Genomic DNA, 23,554 nt, shown 5'->3' on the forward strand with positions numbered 1-23,554 from the left:
CATGAGCATGCAACAGAAAATACGTTAACTTGAAAGGACCATAGTAAAAGAAATTTATGAATTGAATTTAATCATTTTCCTTTGCTAACAGTGTAGAACAAGACTTTCACCAAAGAAAAGAAAAGTGAAAAACCAGACAAAAGTCTAAAAAAGAAAAACAACAAGGCAAAGCATAACCACTATTAAGGCATAGATTGAGTTTAGAAATAGCTTGGATCAACTCAAATAATATCTATGAATTACCAATATGCAATTTGTTGATTATGGCCATAATTCAACTGTTGGCATATGGGCTTTTAGTTCTACAAAACTAGTATTAACTTGACAAACGGAGGGGAACACAAAGAAAGTGTTCAATTGCCATTCTTGAATCATCTTTTTATGTTGGGGGGTAATATAATCATTGTTATTACACGAATCTCAAATTTTGACTTTTGCCTATATAGTATATTTATAATATATAAGGTCACACTTTGCTCAATGAACATGCATGTCAAATTTGTGTGCATTTGAAATACAAAAGAGAGAGAATAAATAAGCAATTGTTATAGATAAGAAATAATTATTTTGTTATGTAATTCAAATCTTTGTATAAAAAAAAAACCAATTACATATCATTAAAACATTTTCACTTGTTATAGTTAAAAAAAAAAATCAATGGTTCCTCTTTAGCATACCAAAGAATGAAAACCATCTGTTTGCCCCCATTGTAGTTTGGTTAAGGCTCAAAGAAAATATCAAAAGAACATACCTATAACTTGGCTCTCCTATCTTCTTTCCTTTAAGTTATTGCAATAAAAAAAGGTTTGCCACTAACAATCATTTTGCCATTCATCTCCACAGTTGTCATAATAAGAGAAACTATTAGCTTATGATAAGATCATGAGAGTTGGGATATCATTATCAACTTATAACGATGGAGCTATTATGGAGAAAAGATAACTAGAAAATCATTTTATTATCTTAAGAAAATTAATTGAATAAAGTTAAAAGTGCCACAAAAGAGGCATCAAACATGGGCAATAATTCAAGAAACACAACATAAACTAGGATAAACAAAACAAAGCAAAATTTGCCAAAGTATTGCTATCAATCAAGTAATTGGAATTAAAGCTTTGTTAAGTAGACTTTTTAGAAAACAAGCTCCTTTATTGTTTGAGTTGCTATAAAAACACTATGCTGAATAATACCAGTACAATCTCTTTGATAGCCTTATCCTTTGTAATTGGAACCATCTTACAACTACAAGGCTACAACAAGTTATATGTAGAGTTCATCACCAAGGAACTAAGCAATTTATACAACAAGTAGTTTTAGTATAGTACATTTTTTCTCGTTGTCATCACACAATTGCTTCTGAGTTGTGTTCAATATTTGCATCACCCAGTAGTTTTACGCTTATGAAGGACTTGACCCTTATAGGATTCAAAAGTGGTTCTCCAGCCAATAATATATTTTATTAAATATATCATTATAAACAAATAATTTAAGAAGCAATCCAACAATGAAAATAAACACCATAATAAACATTTAATTATCCATAAAAAATATAAATTAAAAAGTGCCCAAATAAGATAATAAAACACAATGCAATAGTTTAAAAGTATTAACAATTACACTAAGTCATCAAATACACTCCATTCCACTTGAGCCAAACTATAACAACCTACTAGGATACTAGAAAGCAGATTCAAAATAAAATAATAATCCAAAAAAATATAACTACAACATTTCATGATATGAAATTAAGAACAATAAATTGTAAAACTGAATTCCATATTCAGTGGAATTATTATTGTTAAATTCCTTCTATTTTTAATTTCCTGAAAATAAAATAACAAGAATATCCATAATAAAATAGAAAAAAAATTAACTTATAATGACATGAACTAAAAATGAAATTGAAAGATTACTTTTCACTTTAAAGTCAATCATCGTTGACCATCTTTGTTTCATTAAGGATGAAGTTCGTAAAATTTATGAAAAAGTATATATAAAATTCATTAAATCACTAAAAGAATGATAGATGATGAGTAAACAACATAAATATATTTAATTAAGTTATAAATAGTTAAATACTTATCGAGTTTAATGTCTTCCCAAACATCCAAGTTTTCCTAATTTTCAACCAACATAAGTGCAAATTATAGCCAATTCTATGTGCATATAAAGGCCTAAGCTATTTTTAGAGTTAAAGAACTATGAAATGGATCAAGTATATGCCTTTTAGTGTTAAAAGTATATTTAAAGGCCACCATAGACACAGGAATGACTAATACATCTCAAATCATCTGAATAAGTATTGGATATTTGCAACCATTTACTTTCCACCAAAGTAAAATGTCAAAATTTTTATTATTTTGCTCATATATATCCTTTAAGTACCTTTTCAATTTTGACTTCCTCTACTTGCATTATGACTTTGCCCTTTTTTTTTTTCATAAGGCATACACCTCTACATCATTAACATCAATATTCTCCTTTAACGACATTGGTGCTTGTGAACTAGAACTTGTTTCTTTATTAGAGCCACCCATAATTGAAGCATAGTGCTTAAACAATGTAGTTAAGGTGACCTTTACACAACTACCCAACTCTACAACCTTGTTTTCATCATAAACTTCATCAATGACAAACGTTGCTTAATCCATCTTACATCTAGGATTTAAAATGACAGCAATGAATAACAAAAGATTGAGGTTCTTTACATTTCCTCAAATTTCTCAAACTTTTATTTCATTTAAGAAGCTGTTAATTGAATACTTCAATTTGGATCATGTAATTTGTCATTAATTTGCATTCCAACACCAAACACCACATGAAAGTAATTATTGCTAGTGACATATAAAAAACTAGAGACATGCAAAGTGGGATCATAAAAGCTTTTCAAAAGAGGCAACAATCCATGAACATAATTCCAATCATCTTTAATAGCCAATCTCTTATTTTTTTCTACCCTAAGTTCAGCTCTATATTTGTCATCTTATTCATCTAGCCTATCAAAAGCTTTTTGAAACTTTAAAGTAGCTTTCAACATTAAGAAAGTTAAATTCCACACAGTCTCAACATCTAAACAAACAAGACTTTTAGTTGTTATTTTCTCTTACTCCATACAAACCTTGAATATTTGCAACCTTATAGGGGATGACTTCACATACCTTACGGCAGAACAGATTCAAAAGATTGAATCATCTAAATCCTTCAAACCCTCTTTCATGGGAAAGGCTATATACGTGCAAACACCTCATATGCAAATGCTTACTCTTTAAAATACTTTTCTTTAAATTACTAATTCTTCTTCTTATATATTGGTTGCCAATATCATTAGCGCTTGCATTATCTACTGTGATAGTGAAAACTTTATCTATTCTCCATTTAAGCAAATATTTTTCAATGCATTTTCCAATAACATCACTAGAATGATTAGGGATTAAAGTGAAACTCAAGATTCATTTATGTAATTTCCATTCTTGATCAATGAAATGAATCGTAAAACACATATAACTAAGATTTTACCTAAAAGTTCAAATATTAGAAATAATACAAATTCTTAGTTTTGTTTTTTTAAATACACGAAAAGCTTCTCTTTCTTATTCAAAAAAAAGATCATAGTAGTCCTTAGCCATCGTGAACTTTGACAGAACTTGAGGTTATATAACATTATAAAACTCACAAAATCTATCATGTTCAACAATTCTAAAAGGTAACTCATGGTTTTACCATAATAATTGCAATAGGCTTTTTGACTAGTTCTATCATTACAAGGCAACTTGGTAAAATATTCCCATACCTTGGATGTCAAGCATTTTAATTTACCACTATGTGGATTTTTAGCATTTGTTGGAATAAGGGTAGTGGCATTTCCTAGAACATTTTCTATTATTGTTATAGTAAGATGAGCTTCAAGCACTAGTGGCAGGTTTTGAGTAACATGTGACTCATTATAAGCACTTTAACTTAAAGTATTGTTGGGATTGCTTGATGTTGTTAAATCCTTCCAGGTATCTAGATAATATAAAATAAAAAGAAAATTAGATTCATGAAAATAAATGTAAAGCAGTAAAGGACTTCATAAACAAAATAATTATTCAGCCTTTGAGACTTTAAGTAATATTTACATATCCAAAAATAATTAAAGAACACATTTAATTTAGCCTAATTTAAACGTATAACAAAATAGGATGGTGGTTTCAGCGAATGAATTAATAGCGTAATATAAGCTACATGACCAATACATATTTTGAAACATAAATGAGTTTAATGGAAGAAAGAGAAGTAAACAAAATCACACAGTAGATAGCAACAATAATGGTAATGATATAAGTTTTAAAAAAGGAAAATTAATAAAAAAAAAAGAGAACGAGAAACTAAAATATCAAACAAACACCAAAAAGTCCACCACGTTCCCATAGAATGATTGGTTTTTGAGACATCTAGCAAAAGTTATAACTTAGACTAGTTAAATAGTGCCTTAAAAAATGAGTGCACTGAGTTAGCATGAAATGGATGTTTAATCCAAGTGAATATCTCATTGCATAATGTAATTTCTAAAGTTTAATTGTAATTTCCTAATATTCTTATAGCATAAATCTTTAGTCTTATTGACATATCTTATGTTCTTTCCCTCATATGTTTGTGAATAGAAATTGAAAAACCTCTAAACTAAATTGTTCACTTTATCTGCTATACAAAACGTTAATTATACTAGTTGGTTTCATATTAGGAATGTCTAATTTTGTGGGTTGAAACAAACTTTACAACCAATCGATCAAAGATGAAGTAGAAGAAACTAAAATCCTTTACATTTACAAATACACTTGTGCTTTTAATATTTTTAATGGTCTTTTAGTGAATGCAACTTTTACTGTCTTTGTTTTCTAAAGCACGATCATTAACTCATGATTTCTTTCTATGTTTCATTTTTTTTTTCTCTTCGTACTCTAAATTATCTTATCTTTGTTTCTAGATTTAGTTTGCCTTGTAATTAGAAACCCATCCCATATTGCTAAAAAAAACTTGTATGATATTCTTGGCATGTTTTCCCCATAAAACAACCCTAAATCCAAAATTTTTTTTATTATTTCAAAATACCACCAATTCTATATTCTTAACCCAGTTAATGGGTTTTTGTATGACTGCACTAACTCAAGTTTTATTTGCATTTAGACACTTATTTTACTTAGATAATAGGTTTCGAGTCTTTTAAACACAAACAATGGGTCATTTTACTCTATGTAATTTAATACAAACTATGTGACCACAAAGATTTTCAAACACAGATGAGTTTAATGAAAGAAAGAGAGGCAAAAAAAAATCATGCAATAGATAGCAATAATGATAGTAAAAATAAAAGGTTTTAAAATATAAGGGAAATCAAGCAAAAAAAAAAAAAAGAGAACTAGAAACCAAAACACCAAGGAAACACTAGAAACTCCATCAAGTTCCCATAAATTGACATGAAATAACACCATACAAAAATAGGGTTTTCACTTTCTTTTGATATATGACTATTAAAAATTACAATTGTTTTAAGGCATCTTAACTAAATTTAGACTTAACTTGAAATTTGTGGTGTTCCATGGATTTAGATTGTAAGATTAAAAGGAACCATGACTCTGTGTGAGGCAAGAGGTGAGGTTGAGAGAAAGTGAAAACTGAGAGTGAAGGAGACTAAAGGTGATAGTGTAAAAGTAAAAAGAATTGTGACTTTGTATGAGGCAAAAGGCAAGGTTGAGGAGGAGTAAGAAATTGAGATTGAAAGAGACTGAAGGTGACAGTGTGTCATGTGAGAGCCTAGGAGGAAAGTGCTTAGGAGGGGATTGTCGGAATAATGTGAGAGTGAAAGATTGAGAAAGAATGAGATCACTTAGGATTAGGGCTATGCTGTTGTTGTTGGCAAAATGGGAATTAGGAATGACTTAAAAGTTATAATGAATTTTGAATGGAAATTGGAATTGCTTAAGGTAAATGGGTAAATGGATAAAAAATGTGGTGTTTTTTAGTTGGGTTTTAAAGCCTTTAAATTTGAATTGGATTTTTGGGCCATTATCTAGTTTCAAACTTTAAATTTTTTGGATTTTATTCAAGTTAATTTGGGTTTTCCAAGACTCGAAAAAAATAAAAACTGAATCGAGTCCAATTTTTATAGTTTTGATGATATCATCTATCTAAATCTGAATCGAATTATTTAAACTTAGAACCAAACTAATTTGAACACCTCGGTTTGAGTCAATTTTTTCTTTTTTCAATTTTTTTGCTCAGCTTTATGTAAAATACTCAATTGTGACCGTACTGACAAAATTTCAATTTAATCGAACCACTGATTGACCTCTGTTCAACCTCTTGATAAACTAATAGCTTTTCCTTTTTCTTTTCCTGTTTCTCTATTTTTTTATTTTGTTTCTCTTTTCTCTCATTCAGTGCCGCTCACACTTTTTCTAACATTTCATAAAATACAGCCCTCACCTTATTAAAAATAGGTCTATCATGTGTTGTTTAAAACAAAAGGCCCATGGCCTTTAATTACTAAAAAAAAAAAAAAGGGTTAGACCTAACAATCTCCCTCCTACCCAATTAGGAGGATATCCATCACCATAGTAGTCTCATTTAGAACTTATCTTGCCCAAGGAATCCATTACAACTAAGATATTACAAAGCTCAAGCTTTTTCCTAGAAAGTATCTTAGTCAACATATTTACTACTTTTTTTTATCAATATGGACTTTGTTAATTGCATCTACTACTCCTTAATCACCAAATATAGCCATTGATATCTGACATCAATGTGCTTCATTTTAGCATAGTACATGGCATTCTTACTCAAATCTTACTCAAATCCATAGCATTCTAGTTACCTTAAAACACTACATACTCTTTTTTATTCAACTCTAATTCAAAAAAAAAACATTTCATCCAAAGAATTTCTTGACATGTTTTAGTTGTTGTAATATACTCAGTCTCTATAGTTGACAAGGTAACATATTTATGTAATTTAGATTGCCAAGACATAACTTTTCATGCAAAAGTGAACCCCTAAAGTAGATTTCTTACCATTAAGATCATTTGCCTTATTAACATCAGTAACCCTTCTAGAATTAGTTATGTAGTTTCATAATTCAAGCATATTTTTTAAGTGCATCTCAAATATTTGATGATCCATTTCATTGTTTTTCAATGACCTTTGTAGACATCCCATTTTGTCCGAGATTCTTTATCAATTGAGACTAATCCAAGTTCAGTTGTAGGGATTTTTATTCATTTGTATTTTAGATTTTTTTATTTCATATTTATCATTTTTATTTTTATTTTATGATTTATTTTCTTTTTCTTTCTTTTGATTATCTGATTAATTAAAAAAAAGAAGGAAAAAAAAGCTGAAAGATTGAGATTAAGCTTGTGATTGTGATGATTGTTATTTAGATGCTAATCTTTAGTATTGGATGACTAATTGGAATTGAATTGAAACTCTATCAGTATGGGTCTATATATCAACAATGAATGTACAAGTTGAAAGGGGAGAAAAAAAACAGAGGAAAGATAGAAGAAGAATCCGAATAGGAGAAGGCAGGCGTCTTGATACACGCCACAATCTTTTTTTCCAAACAAAAATTATCGTTTCATTTTCTTAGGATTTTCTTTGGTCTTCTTGAATCTAAAAAAAAAAAAAAAGAAATGAGAGAGTGTATTTCGATTTATATCGGTCAGACCGGTATTCAGGTCGGTAATGCTTGCTGAGAGGTTTACTGTCTCGAGCATGGCATTCAGCCTGATGGCCAAATGCCAAGTGATAAGACTGTTGGTGGAGGAGACGATGCTTTCAACACTTTTTTTAGTGAAATTAGTGCCAGAAAGCACGTTCCTCACATTATATTTATTGATCTGGAGCCTACTGTTATCGATGAAGTTAAGACTGGAACGTATCATCAGCTGTTCCACCCTGAGCAACTCATCAGTGGGAAAGAAGATGCTGCCAACAATTTCGCCCGTGGCCATTATACGATTGGAAAAGAGATTGTTGATCTCTGCTTGGATCGTATCCGAAAGCTCACTGATAACTGTATCGAACTCCAAAGGTTCTTGGTTTTCAATGCTATTGGTGGTGGTACTGGTTTTGGCCTTGGATCTCTTCTATTGGAGCGTCTTTCTGTTGACTATGAAAAAAAGTCAAAGCTTGGTTTCACAGTGTATCCTTCACCTCAGGTTTCTACATTTATTGTAGAGCCTTACAATAGTGTGTTGTCCACTCATTTGTTCCTTGAGCACACTGATGTTGCTGTACTTTTCGATAATGAAGCCATATATGACATCTGCAGGCGTTCTCTCGACATTGAACGACCCACTTATACCAATTTTAACCGCATTGTCTCTCAGGTTATCTCATCTCTTTCTACCTCTTTGAGGTTTGATGGAGCTCTAAATGTAGATGTGATCGAGTTCCAAACTAACCCGGTTCCCTATCTCAGGATTCATTTTATGCTTTCTTCCTATGCACCTGTTATTTCAGTTGAAAAAGCTTACCATGAGCAATTATCAGTGGCTGAGATCACCAACAGTGCTTTTGAACCATGATGGCCAAATGTGACCCATACCATGGAAAGTACATGGCTTGCTGCCTCATGTACCGAGGTGATGTTGTGCCCAAAGATGTGAATGCAGCTATGGCCACCATCAAGACCAAGTGTACAATCCAGTTTGTTGATTGGTGCCCTACTGGATTTAAGTGTGGTATCAACTACCAGCCACCTACAGTTGTTCCAAGAGAAGACCTTACCAAGGTGCATAGGGCTATCTGCATGATCTCCAATTCAACCAGTGTTGCAGAAGTGTTTTCTCGCATTGACTACAAATTTGATCTCATGTATGCCAAGCGTGCTTTTGTGCATTGGTATGTTGGTGAAGGCAAGGAGAAGAAGGAGAACTAAAGGGAATTTACGCCAAGCTCGCGTTGTTGTCGTGGTACTTTTGATCTGCACACTCTCGCTTTTGTTTTCGACTATAATTAGTGGAAATCATGGATTTCTCCAGCTTTCTGAAATCAATGCAAAAGAACTTTGAGAAAGTACCAAGGCTGGCAGCTAGAGGCCATCATCTGTTCCAACCACAAATGGTGGGTTTTCCATGCTTATATATTGGCAGGGTTACCACGGGTCAACAAATGGTCTTCCTCCATAGCAGCAACCCTTACTCCGACTCCCACCTGGCTTGCCAATGCCACCTTTCATACAGCAATCTATGCAATATCTAGCCATGAATGTGTCATTACCTGTTGCAGCTCCTTGCCAGTTTCTCAGTTTTTTAAAAACAGTCAATTGCTGCCACCCCTTTGCTCAGAAGGACATGGAGACTGTTTATGTGTCACCTCCAGAATTGACGTTAGCTTCAGACATCTCTGCATTTATTCGAAGAAGGGGAGCTACCTATCCTATGTTTGTGATGATAGAGAGGAATACAGTTAGCAAAACCAGCTTCAAAACAGGCTCACCCAAGACCTTAAACCCGAGTCATTAATTAATCGAAACCAAAACCTTGAGTTGGAACCCATTCAAGAAACAATCTAGGCTTGATTCAAAAAGTTGGCCTATATTGGTTTTAATTCGGGGTTAAGCTCAATTTTTGGTAGGATGTTTTCTTTCCTGTTTTGATTTTTTTTTTGGTTTTAGCATGTCATTTATTCACTTATTTTATATTTTTGTGATTTAAAAACATTGTTTAATAATAAAAATAATAATTTCAAAAAAAATATTCTCGAGAAAAAGTTGAAAGTATCAATTTTTCTCGAAAATAAAGTTTCCAAAAAAATGAATTTTTTTTAGGAAAAGTTGAAAGTATCAATTTTTTTTAAAAATAAATTTTCAAAAAAAAAGCTTTAAGGAAAAGTTGAAAGTATCAATTTTTCTCGAAATTAAAGTTTCTAAAAAGTATTTTTGGAAAAAAGTTGAAAGTATCAATTTTTCTTAAAAATAAATTTTAAAAAAGAAAGGGGTTTTTGAGGAAAAATTGAAAGTATCAATTTTTCTCGAAATTAAAGTTTCCAGAAAATATTTTTCCCTGCACATAAACAATCATTCTTTTCTTCCTTTTTATTTTTTTTATGTTAAATAATCTGACGATGGAGCCTCTGCAAGTGAAACAATAGTTTTCTTGCATACTCCTGAGGTGAGGGAATTTTTTTAATTTTCTGCTAAAAGTATTAGAGTCAATTGAGAATAATTTCCAATAATTAATTACTTGGTAAAATTTTAAGGCTCATTGGAAAACACAAATTTAAGTTGGTACCATCTTTCGATGGGCGTTGTGAGGATGCTATAATCTTCCTCACACGTAACCGAACTCTCGAACCCTATTCTGGTTAGTAGACCTGAACCTATTCTTTTAGGGACCCTTAAACTTAGGTGTTCCTTGAAAGGACAGATTCCTTAAGTGGCTAATCGTACCTAGATAAAAAAGATTGGTGGCGACTCCCTTAAGTCAATGTCTAGCGATAGATCTCCGGATCTAGACGTTATAACAGCTTGACGACTCCACTAGGGAACTCTGAGAGTTAGGCCAGCAAATAATTTGTGTTATCCAAAAGCCTAATAAAATTGAACCTTTTGTATAAAATTTTTTATTCATTCATGTTTATTTACTTTATTAATTATGTCATTCATATGCATATGCATAACATGAGCTCTATACCTGAGCTCTGTCCCTCTAGGAGGGAGTAAAGTACCTATTGCTTTCGTGAGGTCTAATGCCTCCGTAGTGGCTAGCGAAATACTCTCATTCAAATTGAACATTTTTCGCTTGTAGCCTGTAATGGGTGAGGATTAGGGTGCTTTACTAGTCTGTGATGGACAATGATGTAAAGAACAATTTGAAAACCTTTAGGCTTTAACCTTGAACCACATATAGTGAACCTTAGAAGTGCCTAAATCAAGATAGAGCCCTTTCTACCCAATGATAGATGTACTTTGAAATTAGGACACAAAAAAGGTGTTTATCTAATCATTTTGATTGTTTGACTTTGTGCATCATTTTCATTATCATATGTAACATTATGCATTAGCATCACTTTCATTTCATCCATGGAATAACTATGTTGTTTGTTTGATTATATGCATCTGCATTACTTTCATGATCATGTTTTAACACAATCATTTACATCCATTTCATATTAGATTTCATTTAGGAAAATGTACATTTCATTCGTGCATCAAAGCATCATACATAAAGCATAGCATAGCATTTTTAATCATAATTGTGGTACTAGAGGTTCAAGAATAGCTCCACCAAGTAACTCCACCCATCAATACAACACAAGAGCTCAAGCCAGGCAAATGGAACAAGAAAATTTCAATCATTTTGAGAGATTAGAGAAAGCTTAAGAGAAGTTAGAAGAAGAGTTGAATAAGATATTAGAGGCTTTGAACAAGCTAACCAAGGGGAAGGCAATAGAGGAGAATGCTAGCCAATAGGAAGAAGATGACCCATTGTGCCCTCCTGGTTTCGAGCCACATCAAGCCTAATCTGTACAAGGTCTACCACCACAGCGGTTCATCTATCCTGTACCCAGAATGCCATCAGCTTCAAATCAAGAATAATTCTTATCTTTACTGAAAAGATAATAGAACCAATATCAGTCCTTAATTTGGATGATCTAGAAGAAAAGTTGAGGCCTAAGGAGAAGGGGGCTTTAAAAGCCTCAAAAGCTGAATAAAAGATGAAATGTTAGAGAAAACGCTACGAGCAGTGGAAAGAGTTAGTTTTTATAGCTCAGTTGATGCTGCTAGGCCCTGTTTAGTTCTTGATGTGGTTATTCTTCCAAAATTCAAGGTGCTGAAGTTCTAGAAATACGATGGTACAAAGTGTCCAAAAATTCACATTACTATGTATTGTCAAAAAATGTCTGCCCATACCAATAATGAAAAGCTCTTGATGCATGCATTATAAGACAGCCTCATTGGCTCTATGCTAGGTGGTATGTCCAGTTGGACAAGAATCGTATTGGTTCTTAGAGTGATATGGCTAATACTTTCATTAGTCGATACCAGCATATAATAGACTTGGCCTTTGATCATCTTTCTTTACAGAATATGAATAAGAAAGCAACTGAATCATTCAAAAAATATGCCCAACGGTGAAAAGATATTGCTTCTCAAGTACAATCTTCTTTGACTGAAAAAGAGACCATTGTATTATTTGTCAGTACTTTAAAATCTTTTTATTATGAAGAGATGATAGAGAATGCCGTAAAGAATTTTACTGATATGGTGATCTCAGGTGAAATCATTGAGAATGGCAAGCTGAAAGGAGAAGAAACCAAGAAGACACCCAAGAAGAAAGAGATTAAAGCTCAAGCTATATGCTTTGGTAGATAGTTTAGGGGATATCAATCCTATCCACCATCAGATTACTCTCTATACTATCTTACTGTGAATAATACTTCATCTTATCTATACCAACTAGCCCCACGACCACCTAATTCATCCATATACCAGCTCATTTTCATCCTCCAAGCTCTCATATACAGCCTTAACAGTCAAACTCTTGCAATACCCTAAATTCATCCTATTAACCTGAAAAGTGATTCACGAGAGCAATGGACTACTCGAGAAAAACTTGTATCTGATTCAATCCTCATGACTTATACGGAGTTATATTGAAAGCTCTATAATAGTCACCTAATTACCCTCAAGCCATGTGAACCCACTTAAATCATCTCATCCTAAGTGGTATGATCCTACAGCTCATTATGACTACCACTATAAAATTGCTGGCCATTGCACTAAAAATTACACTACTCTAAAGCATGAGGTGCAACGGTTAATCAAGGATGAAATGAGCTTCAGCTTCTAGCACTGTTCGTGCCAAATATTTACGGGCCATCGTTTTCAAGATAATAAAGAGAAAATCTAAATTAGCAAAGCTTGAGCAATTGATTACGAGAAACTACTTGATGAAGTAACTTGGGATATTGATGATGTTGCTGGATGTTTTGAGTATTATACGTACTTTGTTGAAAATTTAGATGCAAAGTAAAAGGTTGTTATCTCTCTTCTTATTAAGACATTTAAGAGTTTTATGCTTAAAGAACCACTTGAGGTCATTGGATTGGTTACTCTATGGAATTATCTACTATTGATGGTCACTTGAAAAGTAGCTCTTGCTTTGGTTACAGATTATGCTGTAATACTGAAGCCTTCTGGGTTGGTACCTATCACCTGTTTGGAGCGGTTAACGTATGTAAGAAGGTTAGTTTTCCTCCAGATGTCTTGAATATTTTGACTGGATTAAGCCTGAAAGTTACGATTCCTTTGGCATATCATCCCAATGTTGACAAGATTGCCTTTACCAGAAGCAATACAACAAGAAACATGATAATGGAAGCAACCACTCAAATGGTCAAGCCTGTATCTTTAGAACTCGATAGGAAAAGCCCAATCATTTTGTTTGAGGATCAAGAATATGAAGAGTCATAATGAATCAATGGGACGAGATAAAAATTTTTCATCTGGTTGCCTAGGGACATGATTTTAAAGAAGATGTTAAAACTGGTTGAATGCCACTTGTCATTCTAAGAGTTCTTTTAAAGTAATGTTAAAATTTCTTTTCTGCAATATGATTTCACTTGTTATCATCTTAATAAGGGCAAGTTAATGCATTTCATTACATTTTTTTTTTCACTCGACCATTATTCCATGCCCTGTTACTTTTCATAACTTTACATTCCCATTTTCAAATTTCAGATGATGAATATTTAGATAATGATAACAATAATTCTGAGATTTAATTTTGAAAACTCATTCACATTAATATGAGGAGATGATTTAAGCAAAAAGTAAGCTGTTATCGGAGGTGAAATAGATATGTCTTAAAGATGTGCAATCTTTTATACAGGTTCATGAGCTTTGTTCAATAGATGATGTTCAAGAAAGGTATTCACAATTGAGATGAAAAATGGTCATCTTTCTTTTACCATTCAAAAAACCATTTATTGCTACCCTTTTGAGCCTATCATGATTTTTTTTTGAAGAAACCCAACCAGGGATCACCCTCTACACTGGAGGGAAATTTTTGAAAAAAAAAAACCACAAAAGGTCTCAAAGATGGAAAGAAAAAAAAGCAAAAAAAAAATGCCACACATGATTTGGGGCAAAGTAATGAGAATCTTTTGTGTGAAAAAAAAATAATGAAACGATGTGGGGGCAAAATGCCAAGTTGTATCAAATGATCCTTCGGTCTTGAACCTTTTTAATATATGTTTTGAGCCTATTATATCTATTTCTTTTATGACCCCTCACCTTGACCTACATTACAACCTTGAAAAGCCCATTTGGATCAAGTGTGAATGCTTAACTTGAATGATCATATGTTGAGCGAAGGTATGTTCATGATGAAATAATGGAATCATGCTACATTGCTTTAAAGTTGAATGTATGGAATATATTAACAATTGATGAAAAATGAGTAAAAAGAAAAGAAGATGATGAAAAAAAAAGAAAAAAAAAGAAAGAAAGAAGGAAAAAATGAGAAAATGAAAAAAAGAGATTCAAATTGAAAACCTGAAAGGGTGATTTTGGTAGAAAAAAAGATCCAGGTCAAATGGCTCACATGAATGGAAGATCAAAGACATCTGAAAATCCCTCAAAGACTGGGGCAAAGTTCGCCAAGCTCAAGATGACTTCAACAGTAAATGGAATGAGATTTTGAAAAAGAATCCTAGATTAATGTTGAGAATTGTTTGAATATTCATCATTTGGACATACCATCCATCCCAATGACATGTATCCAATTTATTTCCTTTCCCATTTGCTTTATACCAAAATAGATCTTCATTGATTATCTTTAACATAATTCACCTTGTGTTCTCTTATTATTTCATCCCTAGAATAAATTGAGAAAATGCTTGATTGTATTGTATTTGTTAAGAATTGAAATGATAATGAATGAATGAATATGTGCTTAAAAGAATCTTGCATTCATTTGAAAAGAAATCTAAGATGATGGTGGTAACAAAATGAAGAAATGGTAGAAACCTAAAAGAGATGATGAGAAAGGACAAATGATGTGATCAAATGAAGAATATGATGATGAATTAGACAATAAAATGAAGATGAGGCAAATCTTGAAAAGTGGCATAATCAAGTGATGAATATGGGGATGTATTGGTCGATATAACCTATGAGTTATGATTAAGTGATGAAAATGATATGGGGCAATAGACGAAATTGGTGCTGAGAAGCTTATAAATGATGACCAAGTGACAGATGATGAAATTTGTTTTGAAATGGCTAGTATTGAGAAGCTTATGAACGATGACCAAGTGACAGAAGATGAAATTTATTTTGAAATGGTTAGTGCTAATAAGCCTGGCATGTGGGGTAATAGGTAAAATTTGTTAGTGCTGAGAAACCTTCGAATGGTGATCAAGTAATGGAAACAATGATGATCAATTGATGAAGCTTGTTCTAAAATGTTGAGAAGCTAAATAAGGGGAGAATGTGAGATGGCAGGGTCCTGAGGACCACATACCACAATTATTTTAAAATTTTATGACATAGATGTCTGCATTGCATGCATCATGAGGTCATCATTGCTTGAATAATACATGCACATGATTTGATGAATTAAATTTTGTTTGGACATGCATGGCACTATAAGAGTATAGGTTGTCGCATTTGCATCATTAAGAAGGCATTTGCATCTTTGGTCATGACATTCATTCATGCAAATTTTTGAGTCACTTAAAAAAATTATGAATATTTTGATGAGAAGTTTTGAGAACTCCAATGAGAATCTTTGAGTTTCAAAATGAGAATTTTTGAGGAGTGAAACCCTAAAGTTCGTTGAATGTGAATCTTTGAACAAATGAAAAGTTTTGAACTTTTGGATGTGAATCTCTAAAATACAAAGCTTCATTTTTTTTTTTTTGATGTGAATTTCTAATGTTTCAAATAAGAACCTTTGAACTTAGATGCGAAACTCTAAGTTTTATTGCATGTGAGCCTTTGAACTCAAATGAGAAACTTTGAATTTTTGGATGAGAATCTCAAACTTGCCAAATGTGAGCATTTAAAAAGCTTTGAACTTTTGGATGTGAGCCTCCAAAATTCAAATGAGGATCTTTGATGCGAGACTTGCAAGTTGCAAATACAATTCTTGAGATCTTGCAAATTTGAATGAAACTAAAATTTTGAGAATCAAATTTTAATAAATTCTTACGAAGTTGGAAGGTTCTTGCGAATCTGAACTTATGAATGTGAACTCAAATTGTGAATCTTTCAGTTCCCATTACAAAATTTTTTCAATCATGATCTATAACTCCTTTGGACATGATTGTCAAGGAGTCATTTATTTTCCAAAGTTTTGTTGCCTTTGTTTAGAGGAGCAATTTACTTTTCAAAGTCGTGGTGCCTCTATTTAGAGGAGCAATTTACTTTCCAAAAGTCGTGGTGCCTCTGTTTAGAGGAGCAATTTAATTTTCAAAGTCGTGGTGCCTCTGTTTAGAGGAGCAATTTATTTTTCATCGTGGTGCCTCTGTTTAGAGGAGCAATTTACTTTTTAAAAGTCGTGATGCCTCTGTTTAGAGGAGCAATTTACTTTCTCAAAGTCGTGGTGCCTCTGTTTAGAGGAGCAATTTACTTTTCAAAAGTCGTGGTGCCTCTGTTTAGAGGAACAATTTATTTTTTGAAGTCGTGGTGCCTCTGTTTAGAGGAGCATTTATTTTTGAAGTCGTGGTGCCTCTATTTAGAGGACCAATTTACTTTCCAAAAGTCGTGGTACCTCTGTTTAGAGAAGCAATTTACTTTCTCAAAGTCGTGGTGCCTCTATTTAGAGGAGCAATTTACTTTTCAAAGTCGTGGTGCCTCTGTTTAGAGGAGCAATTTACTTTTCAAAGTCGTTGAGCCTCTGTTTAGAGGAGCTTTGATAAAAAAAATAAAAAAACAAAAAAAAAAACAAAAAAAACAAAAAAAAACAAAAAATTACCTCTGTTTAAGGGAGCTTTGTTTATGTTTCTCAAAGTCATTGAGCCTCTGCTTAGAGGAGCTTTGATCAAATTTTAAAAAAAAAAGCAAAAAAAAAATTACCTTTGTTTATGTTTCTCAAAGTCGTTGAGTCTCTGCTTAGAGGAGCTTTGATCAAATTTTTTTTTTAAAAAAAAGGCAAAACAAAATGGGCAAAAAAAAAATCCAGTTGAGTCTTGAATGAGTGTCTACATCTTTGCACAATTTTTGTTTCACAGAAAATGTGCAAAGAGGGATAGCTGTAGACACCCCATTTTGTCCGAGATTCTTTGTCAATTGAGATTAATCCAAGTTCAGTTGCAGGGATTGTTATTCATTTGTATTTTAGATTTTTTTATTTCATATTTATCATTTTTATTTTTATTTTATGATTTATTTTCTTTTTTTTTTCTTTTGATTATCTGATTAATTAAAAAAAAAGGAAAAAAAAAAGCTAAAAGATTGAGATTAAGCTTGTGATTGTGATGATTGTTATTTAGATGCTAATCTTTAGCATTGGATGACTAATTGAAATTGAATTGAAACTCTATCAGCATGGGTCTATATATCAACAATGAATGTACAGGCTGAAAACAGGGAAAAAACAGAGGAAAGATAGAAGAAGAATCCGAAGAGGAGAAGGCAGGCGTCTTGATACACGCCACAGTCTTTTTTTCCAAACAAAAATTGTCGTTTCATTTTCTTAGGATTTTCTTTGGTTTTCTTGAATCTCAGAAAAAAAAAAGAGAAATGAGAGAGTGTATTTCGATTCATATCGGTTAGGCCGGTATTCAGGTCGGCAATGCTTGCTGGGAGCTTTACTATCTCGAGCATGGCATTCAGCCTGATGGCCAAATGCTAAGTGATAAGACTGTTGGTGGAAGAGACGATGCTTTCAACACCTTTTTCAACGAAACTGGTGCCGAAAAGCACGTTTCTCGCTCTATATTTATTGATTTGGAGCCTACTGTTATCGATGAAGTTAGGACTAGAACGTATCATCAGCTGTTCCATTCTGAGCAACTCATCAGTGGGAAAGAAGATGCTGCCAACAATTTCGCCCGTGGCCATTATACGATTGGAAAAAAGATTGTTGATCTCTGCTTGGATTGTATCTGAAAGCTCGCTGATAACTATACCGGACTCCAAGGGTTCTTGGTTTTCAATGCTATTGGTGGTGGTACTGGTTCTGGCCTTGGATCTCTTCTCTTGGAGCGTCTCTCTGTTGACTATAGAAAGAAGTCAAGGCTTGGTTTCACAGTGTATCCTTCACCTCAGGTTTTTACATCTGTTGTAGGGCCTTACAACAGTGTGCTATCCACTCATTCACTCCTTGAGCACACTGATGTTGCTGTGCTTCTTGATAATAATGCCGTATATGACATCTGCAGGCGTTCTCTGGACATTGAACGACCCACTTATACCAATTTTAACCGCCTTGTCTCTTAGGTTATCTCATCTCTTACTGCCTCTTTGAGGTTTGATGGAGCTCTGAATGTGGATGTGACCGAGTTCCAGACTAACCTGGTTCCCTATCCCAGGATTCATTTTATGCTTTTCTCCTATGCACCTGTTATTTCAGCTGAGAAGGCTTACCATGAGCAACTATCAGTGGCTGAGATCACCAACAGTGCTTTTGAACCCTCTTCCATGATGGCTAAATGTGACCCACGCCATGGAAAGTACATGGCTTGCTACCTCATGTACCAAGGTGATGTTGTGCCCAAAGATGTGAATGCAACTGTGGCCACCATCAAGACCAAGCGCACAATCTAGTTTGTTGATTGGTGCCCTACTGGATTTAAGTGTGGTATCAACTACCAGCCACCTACAGTTGTTCCAGGAGGAGACCTTGCCAAGGTGCATAGGGCTGTCTGCATGATCTCCAACTCAACCAGTGTTGCAGAAATGTTTTCCCGCATTGACTACAAATTTGATCTCATGTATGCCAAGCGTGCTTTTGTGCACTGGTATGTTGGTAAAGGCAAGGAGGAGAAGGAAAACTAAAGGGAATTTGTGCCAAGCTCATGGTTGTTGTCGTGGTACTTTTGATCTGCACACTCTCGCTTTTGTTTTCAGCTACAATTAATGGAAATCGCAGATTTCTTCAGCCTTCTGAAATCACTGCAGAAGAACTTTGAGAAAGTACCAAGGTTGGTAGCTGAAGGCCATCATCTGCTCCAACCACAAATGGTGGGTTTTCCATGCTTATATATTGGCAAGGTTACCACAGGTCAACAAATGGTCTTCCTCCACAGCAACAACCCTTACTCCGACTCCCATTTGGCTTGCCAATGCCACCTTCCATGCAGCAATCTATGCAATATCTAGCCATGAATGTGTCATTACCTGTTGCAGCTCCTAACTTGCCAGCTTCTCAGTTTTCTAAAAACAGTCAGTTGTTGCCACCCCTTTGCTCAGAAGGACATGGAGACTGTTCGTGTGTCACCTCCAGAATTAACGTTAGCACTAGACATCTCTGCATTTATTCAAAGAAGGGCAGCTGCCTATCCTATGTTTGTGATGATAGAAAGGAATACAGTTAGCAAAACCAGCTTCAAGACAGGCTCACCCAAGACCTTAAACCTGAGTCATTCATTAATCAAAACCAAAGCCTTGAGTTGGAACCCATTCAAGAAACAATCTAGGCCTGATTCAAAAAGTTGGCCTAAATTGGTTTTGATTCGGGATTAAGCTCAATTTTTGGTAAGATGTTTTCTTTCCCATTTTGATTTTTTTTTTTGGTTCTAGCATGTCATTTATTCACTTATTTTATGTTTTTGTGATTTAAAAACATTGTTTAATAATAAAAATAATAATTTGAAAAAAAATATTCTCGAGGAAAAGTTGAAAGTATCAATTTTCCTTGAAAATAAAGTTTCCAAAAAAATAAATTTTTTTTTGAGGAAAAGTTAAAAGTATCAATTTTTCTTAAAAATAAATTTTCAAAAAAAAGGTTTTGAGGAAAAGTTGAAAGTATCAATTTTCCTTAAAAATAAATTTTCAAAAAAAAATATTCTCGAGGAAAAGTTGAAAGTATCAATTTTCGTTAAAAATAAATTTAAAAAAAAAGGTTTTTGAGGAAAAGTTGAAAGTATCAATTTTTTTCGAAATTAAAGTTTCCAAAAAATATTTTTCCCTACACATAAATAATCACTCTTTTCTTCTTTTTTATTTTTTTATATTAAATAATCTGACGATGGAGCCCTTGTAAGTGAAACAATAGTTTTCTTGCATACTCCTAAGGTGAGGGAATTTTGTCAATTTTCTGCTAAAATATTAGAGTCAATTGATAATAATTTTCAATAATTAATTACTTGGTAAAATTTTAAGGCTCGTTGGATAACACAAATTTAAGTTGGTACCATCTTTCGATGGGTGTTGTGAGGGTGCTATAACTGTCCTCACACGTAACCGAACTCTCGAATCTTGTTCTGGTTAGTAGACTTGAACCTATTCTTTTAGGGACCCTTAAACTTAGGTGTTCCCTGAAAAGACAGATTCCTTAGGTGACTAATCGCACCTAGATAAAAAAGATTGGTGGCGACTCTCTTAAGTCAATGTCTAGCGATAGATCTCCGGATCTAGACGTTATGACAACCTTTTCTCGGATTAAAAAAAAAATTTGCTCACTACACCAACTACATGAACAATGTTAGGTCGTGTGTAAACCATAATATACATTAAAAAAACGACTGCAAAAGAATAAGGGATACTAGTTGCTTTTCTTTGGTCATCAGATGAGATTTCTTACTTAAATAAAATGGTTGGTAAGTGGAGTGCTATTTTATTTAGCATAGTGTATGTTGAATCAACTAAGCACCCATTCAATATACTTTTCTTATGACAATCACAGCCTTAGATCTCTTATCCTGAATAACATCCATATTGAAAATCCATTTTGTTGGACCAAAATCTTTCATGTCAAATGACTTAGACAATTGTTCTTTCAACATATGAACCATATCGACATTTTGTCCTATAATTAGCATATCATCAATATATAATAAGATAACAATAAAGTTACCATTAGGGAATTTTCTAACATACATATCGTAATGGTTTTGCAGATCGCTAGACGAATTTGAAAAACAAAAAAAATGAAGTCGCCACCAATCTTTTTTGGTTAAGTGTGATTGGTCACCTATTAAAACTTATCATTTTAATAAAATTTTAAAATTAATTAAAATTTATTAAAAAGATAATTTTTGGGTTTGCGAAAATAGTTTGGGTTTGAGAGTCAGTTATGCATAGGGAATGATTAGCATCCCCACAGTGCTCGTTTAAAATAGTACTAATTAATTATGTGTTATCTTTTAATATTGATTAAAATGGTTTTAATTTTGATATTTCAAAATTATTTTTCATATTATTATTATTTAAAAAAAAACATATTTTTATTTAATAAGCTTGAAAAGTAAATAAGAACCTTATATTGAAAAATTCCTAAAAATATTCTAATACTCTAGCAATATTAAAAGGAACCATCTCACCTAAGGAATTTTTAAAAATTGCTATTCGAAATTCTTGAAAATCCCATCATCGGTGGTCCATATTTATTTCCAACATTTATTTTTGAAAGAAAAACATAAAATATGATATTTATGATTTGGAAAAACAAATAGCATTTTCCTAAACTCATTTCTATGCCATTTATGAAAGAACAAGAAATCTTTATCGAAAATTAATCTAAATGCTTCAATATATTGACGGCATTTTAGATAAATTCTCTTACCTAAAGATTCTTAAAGAATCACTACTCAAATTTCTTTACGATCTCATTTTTGGAGATTTTCATCATTTTTTTTTGCAAAAATTATTAAAAGTCCTGTAATAATATATTATCCACAAATATATTTATTTCTTAAAAACATTCTTATTTATTAATAAATACTGTTCAAATTATAGAAAATAATCATAAAATGAAAATTTTTTGCGTTGAAAATAAACTTCTAAATATTCTAATACTTTGACAGTTTTTTTAAGATTTTTTTCTCACTTAGAAAATTCTCGAGAATTACTACTCGGACTTCTTGGAGTACCATCATTGGAGATTTTTTACTTTAAAATCATGTAATAATATCATTATCTATAAAGAAATTCATTTCCAAAAGTATATATCTTCATATAAATTTTTTTAAATTGAGAACAATGATAAAATGGAAATCTTTCGTATTGAAAAGAGGTTTCTAAATATTCCAATATTTCGACAGTTTTTAGAAGATTTTTTTTTACCTAGGGAATTCTCATGAATCACTACTCGAACTTCTTAAGTTCCTATCATCAAAAATTTTTATTTGCATTTAAAACTATGTAATGCAAACAATGAAGTAAAATATGCATATGAAAAATATAATACTTATTATGTTTTAATCTTCTTTAATTATTTTTCAATTATCACCAATACTTTTGAAAGGAACAAAGTAAATAAAAGTTTTATTGAAAATTTTCGTAGATACCTGGATACTTTGGTGGTATTTTAGAGAAATTTTCTCACCTAGGGATTTCTTAGGAATCTCTACTCGAACTTCCTTAGAATCCCATCTTTAGAAATTTTTATTTACTTTGTCCTTTCTTACTTAATTAATTATATTTTTTTGTTCTAATTTTTAAACTTTAATTATATCAATTTCATTACTAACAGAAGTCATTATACATTATTATTAAAATCTATCAAAATTTTTGAAAAAAAGACAAGTGAAACTTTTTAGTAATGAATATTTTTCTAAATACTCCATTACTTTGGTAGTATTTTTAGAAACATATCCTCACCTTGATATTTTAGAGAATTACTACTCGGATTTCTCTATAATATCATCCTTGGATAATCTTATTCATATCATTATTAACATTATTGTTATTATCATATCATCGATATTATTATTCATTACTTTTAAATGCATGAAAAATAAAATATATGAAACATGTATTTAAACATGAAATATTAGATTAAAATATGCACGAGAATCTAAACAATAAAGAAATTAAACTTACAATTGAATTTAAACAATCATAAACAAATTGCATGAGTATAATTAAAATCAAACACACAAAAATAAACTTTATTGAAAATAAACTTTAAGTTTTATATCTTAATAAAATATTTAGAGAATTTCAACTAACAAACATATAGGAACCCATCTCATTTAAAAGTAACACAAAGAAGACAAAGATCATGCCCCACGGCTTTTAAGATTTGTATTTTAACAAATTTATTCATCATAAAAGGTTGTCTAGGTTCATCATCTTTTAAAACAAACAAAAGGGTGACAAAGTACATGGCCTCCACATCATGATCCTTTATGCATATTCATCCCCTTGTTTGTCATATGACCCACATGCTAGAAATCCCTTTATAAAAATAAAAACCATGAAAGAAAAAGAAAATCGATATATTTGGAACAAGAAACCATGCATGCAAGTGAAGCTTTGAGCTTCCATAATCCTCCATTAGTAGTAGCTATGAAACAACAACAGTAGTTATAAAACAATAAGTTTGGGATGCGATCATATGCAAGGAAATAATGAAAGAGAACGCATAACTCATAACAAACCAGGAAAATGTAAAAG

The 23,554-nt window shown here is 32.3% G+C and overlaps 3 pseudogenes; all 3 read left to right on the forward strand.

Annotated features, from left to right (window-relative positions):
- The first annotated feature begins 7,210 nt into the window (after positions 1 to 7,210).
- On the forward strand, positions 7,211 to 8,977 carry LOC111290387 (tubulin alpha chain pseudogene; annotated as a pseudogene).
- Positions 8,978 to 9,009: 32 nt separating this feature from the next.
- LOC149516146 (aminoaldehyde dehydrogenase 2, peroxisomal pseudogene) lies at positions 9,010 to 13,459 on the forward strand (annotated as a pseudogene).
- A 3,858-nt stretch (positions 13,460 to 17,317) lies between these two features.
- LOC111290197 (tubulin alpha chain pseudogene) lies at positions 17,318 to 19,890 on the forward strand (annotated as a pseudogene).
- The last annotated feature ends 3,664 nt before the right edge of the window (positions 19,891 to 23,554 follow it).

This window comes from Durio zibethinus, chromosome 11 (assembly GCF_047325235.1).
Source record: "Durio zibethinus cultivar Kanyao isolate XHJ-2024 chromosome 11, ASM4732523v1, whole genome shotgun sequence".
NCBI lineage: Eukaryota > Viridiplantae > Streptophyta > Magnoliopsida > Malvales > Malvaceae > Durio > Durio zibethinus.